Raw genomic sequence first — 12,097 nt, forward strand, 5'->3', positions numbered from 1 at the left:
CCACCTCTCATCCCCTAGGGGTAGTATTTTAAATAGCCTTTTCTGATCATTAGAGATATTTTTCTTTGTTATTATACTAAAACTTGTAAAGTTGTAGTTCCATAAAGGTTAATTGGAGTGTGGAATCTGAAGTCATATCAGTGACCTTTTCTTTTTTTTTTTTTTTTTAACTCTGTTCCCTTAAAATCCATTGGTCTGTCTGGCAATGTGAATGGATTTTAACTGTGCGTGATTTTGTATCATTGTGCATTGATCATTTGAAAAATATTGGTTTGAAAAATATGAGTTATGCAGATATTCCAGCTGTTAACATACATTACTATACAATACTAAAAATTCACACTCATTATTATCATCACTCATGAAAAATATCATTAAAGTATTGGAAAAAATCATTAACATATTTACCACTTCTGGTGATAAATACAAGTTTCCCGAAATTCTAATTTTCGGTTAAAAGCGCAGGTTTTCGCATTGGCAACAAATAATGTCAGTTGTTTTCCTTGAAATGACAGGCTCACTTTGTTCATTTTTTTAGAAAATGTCTGCCAAGTAAATTCTCATGTCTGAATAACCATTGTTTGTCAGACATTCTTTGAAGTAAAAGTGGCGCTCCGTGAAAAAGCAGCTAGTGCAGCCCCCAGTTTAATGGCACAGTTGCTCTCCCTCAAGACAGCCATTGTGTGGGGTGTGCAGCAGAAGAGCTGTATGTCTGCTTCCTGTCTTGCCACACAGAATTTTCGAGACGTGGACTCGAGGGCCAGGATGTGATAAAGTAATACAGTAGTCCTCTCTTCTGCAGCTTCAGTCACCCAGTGAACCATGGTCTGAAAATTCCAGAAAGAAACATTTCATAAGTTTCATTTTATGTGGTGGTACAATATTTTTTTTACTGAAGCATAGTTAATGTGCAATATTATATAACTTATGGGTATACAGTGTAGTGATTCACAATTTTTAAAAGTTATACTGCTTTTATAGTTATTATAAAATAGATGACATTCTGTGTTATATAATATATCCTTTTAGCTTATGTTATCTCTAGTGGTTTGTACCTCTTAATCTCCTACTCCTATATTACCCCTCTCTGCTTCCCTATCCCCACTGGTAACCACTGGTTTTTCTCTGCATCAGTGAATCTGCTGCTTCATTATTATATTCACTAGTTTGTGGTATTTTTTAGATTCCACATATAGGTGATATCATACACTATTTGTCTTTCTCTGACTTATTTCACTTAACATAATGCCCTTCAAGTCTATCCATGTTGTTGCAAATGGCAAAATATAATTTCTTTTTTTATGGCTGAGTAGTAGTCCATTGTGTGTGTATATGCATGCAGGTGCACGCTTGTGTACACACATCTTTTTCCATTCATCTTTCGATGGACACTTCCGTATCTTGGCAATTAATTGTAAGTCAGACAGCTATGAACATTGGGTGCATGTATCTTTTCAAGTGTTTTTTTCCCTTTTTTTTGACAATTCATAAGTTTTAATTCATGCACCATTCTGCATAGCCTGATGAAATCTCATGCCCTCCCGCTCCTTCCCACCTAACCCATGAATCATCCCCTTGTCCATCATATCCTGCCCCTTGGTCATTTGGTGGTGGTGATGTTGGTTAGTCACTTGGTAGCCATCTTTTATCAGACTGACTTTCAAGGAATTGCAGTGCTTGTTCACATAACCCTTATTTTACTTAATAACGGCCCCAAAGCACAAGACTAGTCATGTTGGCAATTCAGATATTCTCTTACTGTACCTAATTTATAAATTAAACCTTATCATAGGTATGTTCTATATATATATATGAAAAAACATGGTGTATGTGTGTGTATATATATACATGTATATGGTTTGGTCCTGTCTGTGGTTTCAGGCATCCACTGGGGGTCTTGGAACATATTGTCTGCATATGAGGGGAAATGACTGTGATTCTTACTGCTTCATCAAGGACTCTTTAAGTGAAACTGGCTCTTTTTAAAAGTAGTATATTTTTAATTTTTAGCATTTGAAAAGAAATTTAAAAAAACATGGTGGTCAAGAAACACAATGACTGCTTCAGAGTTGGTGCCTTCCCCTTGCTTACTGCTATGGTCCCAGGAGTTTTACCCATCATGGCTTTTGTCCTATCAGCATAAATATCAACCTAGTGAAAAAGGCAAAAAGGTCTCAAAATTATTACAAAAATAGTGTTGACCTCATGGACTCTCTGAGAGGCCCCTGTGGGCCCTGAGACCGCTGTGAACACTGCTATCCTCCTGCTACTTGAGCTGTTATAAAGCTGCAGAAACATTTAGAATACAAATAATCACTATGTTTATCTTATTCCATATTTTTTTCTCTAGCTATGCTTTTTTTTATTAACCCGGCTTGCTCAGCAATTGCATTTACATTTAAAATACTGATCATATAAAAACTCTCCAGAAAGCAGGAATAGAAGGAACATACCTCAACATAATAAAAGCTATCTATGACAAACCCACAGCAAACATTATCCTCAATGGTGAAAAATTGAAAACATTTCCCCTAAAGTCAGGAACAAGACAAGGGTGCCCACTTTCACTGCTACTATTCAACATAGTTCTGGAAGTTTTGGCCACAGCAATCAGAGCAGAAAAAGAAATAAAAGGAACCCAAATTGGAAAAGAAGAAGTGAAACTCTCACTGTTTGCAGATGACATGATCCTCTACATAGAAAATCCTAAAGACTCCACCAGAAAATTACTAGAGCTAATCAATGAATATAGTAAAGTTGCAGGATATAAAATCAACACTCAGAAATCCCTTGCATTCCTATACACTAATAATGAGAAAGTACAAAAAGAAATTAAGGAAACAATTCCATTCACCATTGCAATGAAAAGAATAAAATACTTAGGAATATACCTATCTAAAGAAACTAAAGACCTATATATCAAAAACTATAACCCTCTTACACTGTTGGTGGGAATGCAAACACTGGTGAAAGAAATCAAAGAGGACATTAATAGATGGAGAAATATACCATGTTCATGGATCGGAAGAATCAATATAGTGAAAATGAGTATACTACCCAAAGCAATCTACAAATTCAATGCAATCCCTATCAAGCTACCAGCGGTATTTTTCACAGAACTAAAACAAATAATTTCAAGATTTGTATGGAAATACAAAAAAACCTCGAATAGCCAAAGCAATCTTGAGAAAGAAGAATGGAACTGGAGGAATCAACCTGTCTGACTTCAGGCTCTACTACAAAGCCACAGTCATTAAGACAGTATGGTACTGGCACAAAGACAGTAATATACATCAGTGGAACAAAATAGAAAGCCCAGAGATAAATCCACACACCTATGGACACCTTATCTTCAACAAAGGAGGCAAGAATATACAATGGAGTAAAGACAATCTCTTTAACAAGTGGTGCTGGGAAAAGTGGTCAACCACTTGTAAAAGAATGAAACTAGATCACTTTCTAACACCACACACAAAAATAAACTCAAAATGGATTAAAGATCTAAACGTAAGACCAGAAACTATAAAACTCCTAGAGGAGAACATAGGGAAAACACTCTCCGACATAAATCACAGCAGGATCCTCTATGATCCACCTCCCAGAATACTGGAAATAAAAGCAAAAATAAACAAATGGGATCTAATTAAAATTTAAAGCTTCTGCACAACAAAGGAAACTATAAGTAAGGTGAAAAGACCGCCTTCTGAATGGGAGAAAACAATAGCAAATGAAGCAACTGACAAACACCTAATCTCAAAAATATACAAGCAACTTATGCAGCTCAGCTCCAGAAAACTAAATGATCCAATCAAAAAATGGGCCAAAGAACTAAATAGGCATTTCTCCAAAGAAGACATACGGATTGCTAACAAACACAGGAAAAGATGCTCAACATCACTCATTATCAGAGAAATGCAAATCAAGACCACAATGAGGTACCATTTCACACCAGTCAGAATGGCTGCGATCCAAAAGTCTACAAGCAATAAATGCTGGAGAGGGTGTGGAGAAAAGGGAACCCTCTTACACTGTTGGTGGGAATGCAAACTAGTACAGCCATTATGGAAAACAGTGTGGAGATTCCTTAAAAAATTGCAAATAGAACTGCCTTATGACCCAGCAATCCCACGGCTGGGCATACACACCGAGGAAACCAGAATTGAAAGAGACACATGTACCCCAATGTTCATTGCAGCACTGTTTATAATAGCCAGGACATGGAAACAACCTAGATGTCCATCAGCAGATGAATGGATAAGAAAGCTGTGGTACATATACACAATGGAGTATTACTCAGCCATTAAAAAGAATAAATTTGAATCAGTTCTAATGAGATGGATGAAACTGGAGCCGATTATACAGAGTGAAGTAAGCCAGAAAGAAAAACACCAATACAGTATACTGACACATATATGTGGAATTTAGAAAGATGGTAATGATGACCCTGTATGTGAGACAGCAAAAGAGGCACAGATGTATAGAATGGACTTTTGGACTGTGAGGGAGAGGGAGAGGGTTGGACTATTTGGGAGAATGGCATTGAAACATGTATACTATCATGTAAGAAATGAAACACCAGTCTATGTTCGATACAGGATACAGGATGCTTGGGGCTGGTGCAAGGGGATGATCCAGAGAGATGATATGAGGTCGGAGGTTGGAGGGGGATTCAGGATTGGAAGCTTGTATACACCCGTGGCGGATTCATGTCAATGTATGGCAAAACCAATACAGTATTGTAAAGTAAAATAAAGTAAAAATAAAATTTAAAAAATATATATTTAAAAAAATAAATAAAATAAAAATAAAATACTGATCATAAATAGAGAAGTGTTAGTATCCAGCTCTTTGCCACCCCATGGACTGTAGCCCACCAGGCTCCTCTGTCCATGGACTTCTCCAGGCAGGAATACTGGAGTAGGTTGCCATTCCCTTCTCCAGGGGATCTTCCCAACCCAGGGATTGAACTTGGGTCTCCTGCATTGTAGGCGGATTCTTTATCATCTGAGCTACCAGGGAAGGCCAAAATTTTCATATAAAAATAAGAAAAAACTGAGACTGTGTCCCAGAAATATGGGTGCACAGTTGTCCGCCTGTTTTTTTACAATTGGACTGTGAAGCCTCAGTAAGTACTAACTCTATTTCACGCAATCAAGTCATTGCTCACTATATACTGTGAGAGCTAGGCCATCGCAGTTGCTGTTGTACTCTAATTGCATTATATTAAAACCATGAAATCCTAGATCTTGGTGAAGTAAAAGCTTGGTTCATGGCAAAGATACTCAGCTTGGGTGTGTGAATGCTTTCAAGGGGTACATTTCCTTGGGGCAGGCTGAATGTGAACATTCCCCTGGTCCTTAAGCTTTTATTCATTGCTGTGTATTTGCCCATTCTCTGCTCCCAGCATGGATCGCTGGCTGACTCCATTCATCCTTTCTGTCAGTGAAGATAAGGATGTGTCACACCCTGGGAACCAGAGCATACCACTCAGCCCTTCAAGTCCCAGCTCTCTCCAGATGGCATCTAATTGTTTTTTGAATGACCTCAGTGTCCAGGCTGCAGGAACCTGGTCTGAGAGGCCGTTTCACATATTTATTAGCTCGTGGATGAGAACTTACTACACAAAGCCCCATTCACACTCTCAAAAGAGCTTCTGGTACAGAAGAAATGATGAAGCTGATGGCCTGTTTCCTGTGGCCACCAGTCCCCAGCTGGATCCTTATTTTTCACAGACCCAGTTGGGTGCTTTTTGAAAGGAGTCCAGCTGCGTCCATCAGATCCAATCTCTGCCCCTCTGTCTTCCCATGGTCTTTCCTGGAAGGAGCCTAAGCACAACAGAGCTGTGTCCTCCTCTCCTGGTTTGCAAAGCATTCCAGGGTTGCTCACACAGACCACAGGTGGTGGGAACTGGGAATTACTGTGTCCTGGGAGCCTCTTCCTGTTTAGGAACCCGGGTAGTTCTCAGTTTGAGAGAGGCAAGTGCTTCTCAGCACCAAAATGACAACCAGCCCTAATCCAGCCACAGGGATGGTAAGACGGATTCACCAACGAGGACCACATCCCCCCACTCTGTGCCAAATCATATCTTGTGCCTCTGTGGTTCTTAACTATTTGGGGTGGGGGGAGTCCCAAACAGTTAACAGTATTTCTGCAAATATGATGAATAAGAAACCCATCTCCACAAATATGCACACACACTTACTGTGCATCTTACTTCCAAAGTGTTTGTGGATCTAGATTGAGAATTGCCTATGCTATCTCCAAATGTTCTGGCATTGTGCTGGGTATTGGCATGATGACAGTGACTGAGACTTGGGTCCTGAGGTCACCAGACAAGGACACAGATCATTTTAATGAGTGTTTGAGTAGCTGGATGCTTGAAGACGGGGTTGGAGCTGGATCTGCTCACTGGGATAAATAGAACACGAGCAATGGGCAAAGGAAACCCCATAGGACCATGCAACCTGGGCACCAGGGCTTCTTCCTGGATGTGCCCACCTAAGGACTACTTAGGGAACACATTCGGAAGATCTAAATATAGTTTGGGGGTGCTGTACATTTCGTTTCTTTTGACCTGGAAGTCATGAAAGTTGCACTCCCAGGTGATCCATCGTACCTGATAAAATTCTGCTTTGTAAAGAAATGTCTCAGCCTTTACCTCTGAATCAGGTCCTCAGGCTTTCTACAAAACAGAATAGCCTTTGGAAATGTTCTCTGGGATCTTCAGATGCTGCTCTTGCCTGTATGAGCAGGATGGAGTGGGCTGTTTGTTAGTGGTTTCCCCTAGCCTGGGAGGGATGGTGGGTGTGGGAGCAAAACTCACACCTACACTCAGTGGCATGGAGCATTCCAACTCCATGAGTCTCGCCCTCTTTTCCTACAGGCAGACTCATGCCAGCTTCATCCTTGAGAACTCATGACAACTCGTTCCTGTAATGGAGTGTCCTCGCAGTAGGCCGTGAAACACCATTCATTTCCACCCATCACTAAAACATGAGTGTACCACCCTGTTCCTAGGGCATATATCGTACATGTTTTCATGTAACATCAGTTTATGTTAACATTTCCAGGTTTAGGGATAATGTCTTATACATGTGAACTCTCGCGGAGCCCAACACAATGTGTTATATTTCACTCTCAGGTTTCACCTAATCTTACACTGATAAGGTGAACCTATAAACTCTCAAACTGACGATGTGAGCTAGGAAGTTTATCACCGGGAAGGGCAGGGGTGGAGTGTCCTGGCTTGATGACTGTTCTGGGGAAGGAAAACACATCTGGACTCTAAGACCTTGCATCTGCTTCTCTCAGCATGTTGGCTGCATTCTCTCAGATCAGCTTCTCCATGTAGTTGGGGGCACATGGCTGTTGGCTGCTCTGAGCTTATAAACTTAAAACTTAATGGTCCAAAAGGAAAAGCGGGCCTCTCCCTCTGCTCTGATTTTAAAAATCTCAGGGAAGGACTCTGATTGGTCTAACTTAGGTCACATGTCCACTCCTGGACCGTTTGGGGCTTCCCTGGTAGCTCAGATGGTAAAGAATCTGCCTGCAAAGTAGGAGACACAAGTTCAATCCCTGGGTCCGGAAGATCCCCTGGAGAAGGGAATGGCTACCACTCCGGTATTCTTGCCTGGAGAATTAAGTGTTCAGTTTCCTGATTGGCTCTCACAACCACTACAAGTATGAGTACACATGCCATGGAGTAAAGGTTTTAAATGTAATAACCACTGTCTGCTATGTACATTATTTCCCCCTTGAATGTTGAGGATCAGAATCTATTAGGCTATGTCTCTGTCACTGTCTATTCAGGATACTTACATAAAATGTTGGCATATGAATTCTAGGTTTTACAAAGATATTTTTGTTTTGATCTTTTCAAGTCCTATGCTCGCTTACCTCTAGCTTGTCTCCCTCCTAGTTTACTTATATTCTGGATATCCGTTGCCTCCCAGCTTAATTATTAGATCCATACTGATAACAGGGAAATTATAGGTGGGAGGTGGTGCAGAGGGGCTGATCCCCCTGTAGAGTTTGACTTTGGAGAAATTCCTGCATCTCTTGCCACAGCTGGCCTAACCCTGAGGCTGGTGTGTTGTTCCGAGAGGACGGTCCGGGGGGTTCCTGCTGCTCTTCCTGGTAACTCCCTTCCTCCACCCTGCCCTTCCACTCCTCTGGGTACACACACAAGGCCAAGGGTTGTATTGTCCTTTGAACCACTGACAGAAAGAACCTGTTGTCTCCACGAGTGTTGACTGTCTGAATGTCATTTCTGAGCTGGTAGTCAGTAGTCTTTCCGTACAGCTCACCCTCCAAGTCAGCCTGCTCCTGTAGAGAAATGGGCACAGTTGGCATCTCCATTTACCACAAAGACGGTCTGTCCCTTAGCCCTCCACTTAGCAGCTTTGCTGCCTTCTGGGTTTTCTCGGATTCTGGCCTCAGCGTCCAGCTGTGTGCCTTTCCCATCAGTAATGACGAGGACCTCTGATCGGGGCTGTTTCAGAGGAGACCTGCTGTCTGTGTTGCCAAGAATATCTGTCACTCAGTTGGAGGGAGAGGGTGGTTGCAGCAGCTATAATTCTGTCTTTTGGGTTTGCACAAGATAAGATACTCCAGGCAACCAGGTGGTATCCTTGTTTCCATGAGCACGTCCAATAGAGCCAGCCATTCTGATTCACAGTCGTTTTAATTATTAACTCTAAGAACTTTTCAGTCTCACATGTGAAATGGAGATAATATGTGTTCCTAGTGTGAGTATTAAATAGACACTGTGGTAAAAGTTTTCTGTATAAACACTGGCTCTTGAGGACCTTGCATATGGGGTCTTGAAGGCTCCTTTGAGGAGCCCAGCTGAGAAGTGGAAAGATGCCACAGTCTAGTGGGAGGGACTGCATCCCAGAAGGCTATGGTTGGAGAGGGGCTGCTGAAGGTCACAAGGGTAGCTGTTCTGCGGTTGCTAAGTATTATGTGCAGACAGGCCCTTCTGCCAGCTGGGGGAAGGAGCTTTCCTCCTCTCGCAGGTGTTTAAAGTCACTCCAACAGCAGAAAGGAAGGTGGTGCTGCTTGCCCCAGAGCTCGCTCTCTCTCTTACCAACTGCAGTCTTGCCAAGACTCGACTGTGTCCATGGTGATCAAGGGCAGGGGTGCTGTCATTGCTCATGTCCATGATGACCAAGGTATTCACTGTACTCGTCTCTCCGTTAGAAAGTAGACCAAGGAGGACCCTCAGAGGCTACGTCTTTAAGAGCCACTAAAAGTCTTTGTGGATCAGTGAGGATTTTTAGGTCACATGACTCTTGGGTAAAACCATGGACCCATCCCGTCAATGAACAGGTACTCATACAACAGTTTGTATACAATTTCCAATAGTTCATGGAAGCCCCCTCCTACTCCGAGGTTCAAAACTCCTGGTCTGGACTGGTTCTCGTAGCTGTTTGAGCAGAATGCATAAACATCCAGCATGCCCCTCCAGTGATCCCCAGGATCAGTTTATGACTATGAAAAAATGATGTTTTCCCGCAGAAATAATTTGTTGAGGTGGCTGGAATTTGCTTGAAAACAGAGGAGTAGAGATTAATAAGAACACTTTCTGTTTTTCTCGGCCAGTTCAAGGCAGGAATGAGTTGAGGTTGCCTGATCCATCTCTCACCTGGTGCTGACCTCGCCCTCTGCCCCAGCGTTCCTGCCTTCTCAGGTGTCCCTTGTGGCTGCTTCCTCCACACTTCGGTAGCCTCTCTGCGGGGTGTGGCCTTGGAAGAACGCACTGTAACTCTGGTGATCCCTGCCATCGGGGGCTGGTGAGGAGGAAGTGCAGACAGCAGAACCAGAGGTGACCTAGAATGTCTAGAGAGAGCAGCGGGGTGAGGCAGGCACAGCATCCAAGGAAGGGCTGTTCCAGACATACTTCTAATTCTGGAAATGGTTGGCATCCATGTACTCAGTTACATGGGCTGGTAAAGTATGAAAGAGTCAGGCACATGGGAGATGGCCCTTCTGGGGACTCTAGATACATGTGGAAGGATTGGCCTCAGGACAAGTATCTGGACGGCCAGGCAGTGGGGGAGGTTAGAGGAGCATCAGGCAGGGCATCCTGGTGAAGCCCAGCTCTGTGGTCCACCTGATGTGGAGACAGTGGGAAAGGAGAGGCCCCGGGACCCCCACTCAGACTGGCTGGGACAGTGGTGGGACATGGAGAGCGTGGTAGTTGCGGGTGGACCCAGGAGTCCCCCTGGGTGAGGGCCAAGTGGGCAGATGCTGTGGACTCACAGGCTGTGTGTTAAAACAACTCCCCAAGTGACAGAGACTCTGGCATAGAAAATCATCTGAGCTATCTGAGCAAATGTGATTCAAACCATATGTGCAGTTTTAATATGTGATCTTAAAATTTGAAGGCTAAAAAATATCTCATGGCTAAAGAAGCCCTAAACTCCTTCTCGTTGTTTCCTGGCCTTCAAGTCTTAAGAGCTACTGTGTACCAGCTGGGGCCAGTCAACAGGCCTTTGCTGTCCACACTGTCCCTGCAGGGCATGGCTCCTGTGGCCTGCCCCTTGGGTTAGGGGCAGGAGACTTAGGATGCAGCTGGGTGTGTGCCCTGAGGGAAGAATGGTCTGGGGGGACAGGTTTTGTGAGCCCTTCCTTTGGAGGGCAAGAAAGCACACATTGGCTGAGTGTCTAGTCTGTCTTGCCAGGCTCTTTATCTCCTATTTCACTGAATCCTCCAAAAAAAAAAAAAAAAAAACTGGTAAGTTGGAGGAGGAAACTAGGGCTCAGAGAGGTTAAGAAATTTCCCATGGTTACCCAGCTTGCTAGTGGTACAACAAAGACCTGAACCCACCCTCCTTTCCCTCTAGCCTGCCACCTCCCAGCGGCGCCTGAAACGTGCTATGTCTTGAAGCTGTTTTGGCAGATGCATTTTGCAGAAGTGCTTGTGAGAGGGGCGAGCCAGTGGCAGCCGAGATGGGAGCCAGTGTGGCTGGATCTGGTTGGAGCCTTTGCACATTCTGGCCATTTCTGCAGCACTCTACATGGGGGTGGGGGATCTCTGAGGGGCTTTTGTGGTCACTGTGAGTTGCTCGAAGGGGAAAGAGAGAAGCATACAGCGAAGAAAGTCGAGCTACAATGACAGGAGAACAAATGAGGGCTCTGCGTGCAACGCCCACACAGCGAGTGTAGGATGGAAGGAAGCTTGGGAGGTGGTTGGCGGATCATCTCAGATGAGTCAAACTCCCAGGGGTGTAAGGATGGGCTTCAGAGGGCAAGGAATCCCCCGAAATTGTATGTTGAACATCACAATATATGCCTTTTGTTCTGAGAGGAGGGTCCATGGTTTTCATAGACTCTCAAAGAAGGCTGAGACGGCCAGAAAGTCTGAATCTGCTGTTTGAAAGGCTGGAATTGTGCCTCGTGCATGTTCTTTTAATTTTGCCTAAATGCTAAAAACAGAAAGTTGAGCTTGCCTAACATAGGATTTCTGGGGGTGTGTCAGGAAATAGGTGATGGTGTTGGTGGAGGGATGTATGGGACAAGATTGTATGCGATGGTTCAAGAAAGCAGTCAGGGCTGGGTGCTCTCACCTGATTGTGCTTCACGTTATCAGTTATACAATTTCAGTAGCCTGTTAGAGAAACTAGCTTTGTGGAGGGGACAGAAGCCTCAGTAGAGAGAGAAATCTGTTTGTGAATACTGCCTCTTTGTTGATGTGCTGAGCGGATCAATACTGCTTCCGGATAGAGACCATTTCACAGCCATACTCTTTCATCCCCTTGAGGACTCTGAGGGAACCCTCAGAGAGAGATGTGCACAGCAGATGCTTGTAAATGCACCCTCTGTGTTCCTCTCTCTTTGCCGGCGACTCACAAAGCGGCCCTAAGAACTCGGCCAGCGCTTCCCGCCCTCCTCCCACCAAGTCCAGTTTGCATTCCGTTTTGGAGCAGGAACTAAATCATGTTTGCCTATAGGAAAATGTGTTGAACTGTCTTTGGCATCTTGTGTAGCTGCTGAGTCTGGCGTGAGGAGAGGTGACCTCTTCCTTGGGCCTCCTTCCTCAATGGTTTCCCATCTGTTCTCCTCCAGCCCTGTGGCTCCTATGGAGGGTGGGTGC

The 12,097-nt window shown here is 43.7% G+C and overlaps 1 protein-coding gene across 1 annotated transcript in view; it reads left to right on the top strand.

Annotated features, from left to right (window-relative positions):
* Nucleotides 1–12,097, top strand: part of BCAR3 (BCAR3 adaptor protein, NSP family member) — a 130,461-nt gene that overhangs the window by 58,347 nt on the left and 60,017 nt on the right. The window lies entirely within an intron of this gene.

Source organism: Oryx dammah, unplaced genomic scaffold (assembly GCF_014754425.2).
Source record: "Oryx dammah isolate SB20612 unplaced genomic scaffold, SCBI_Odam_1.1 HiC_scaffold_28, whole genome shotgun sequence".
NCBI classification, from domain to species: domain Eukaryota; kingdom Metazoa; phylum Chordata; class Mammalia; order Artiodactyla; family Bovidae; genus Oryx; species Oryx dammah.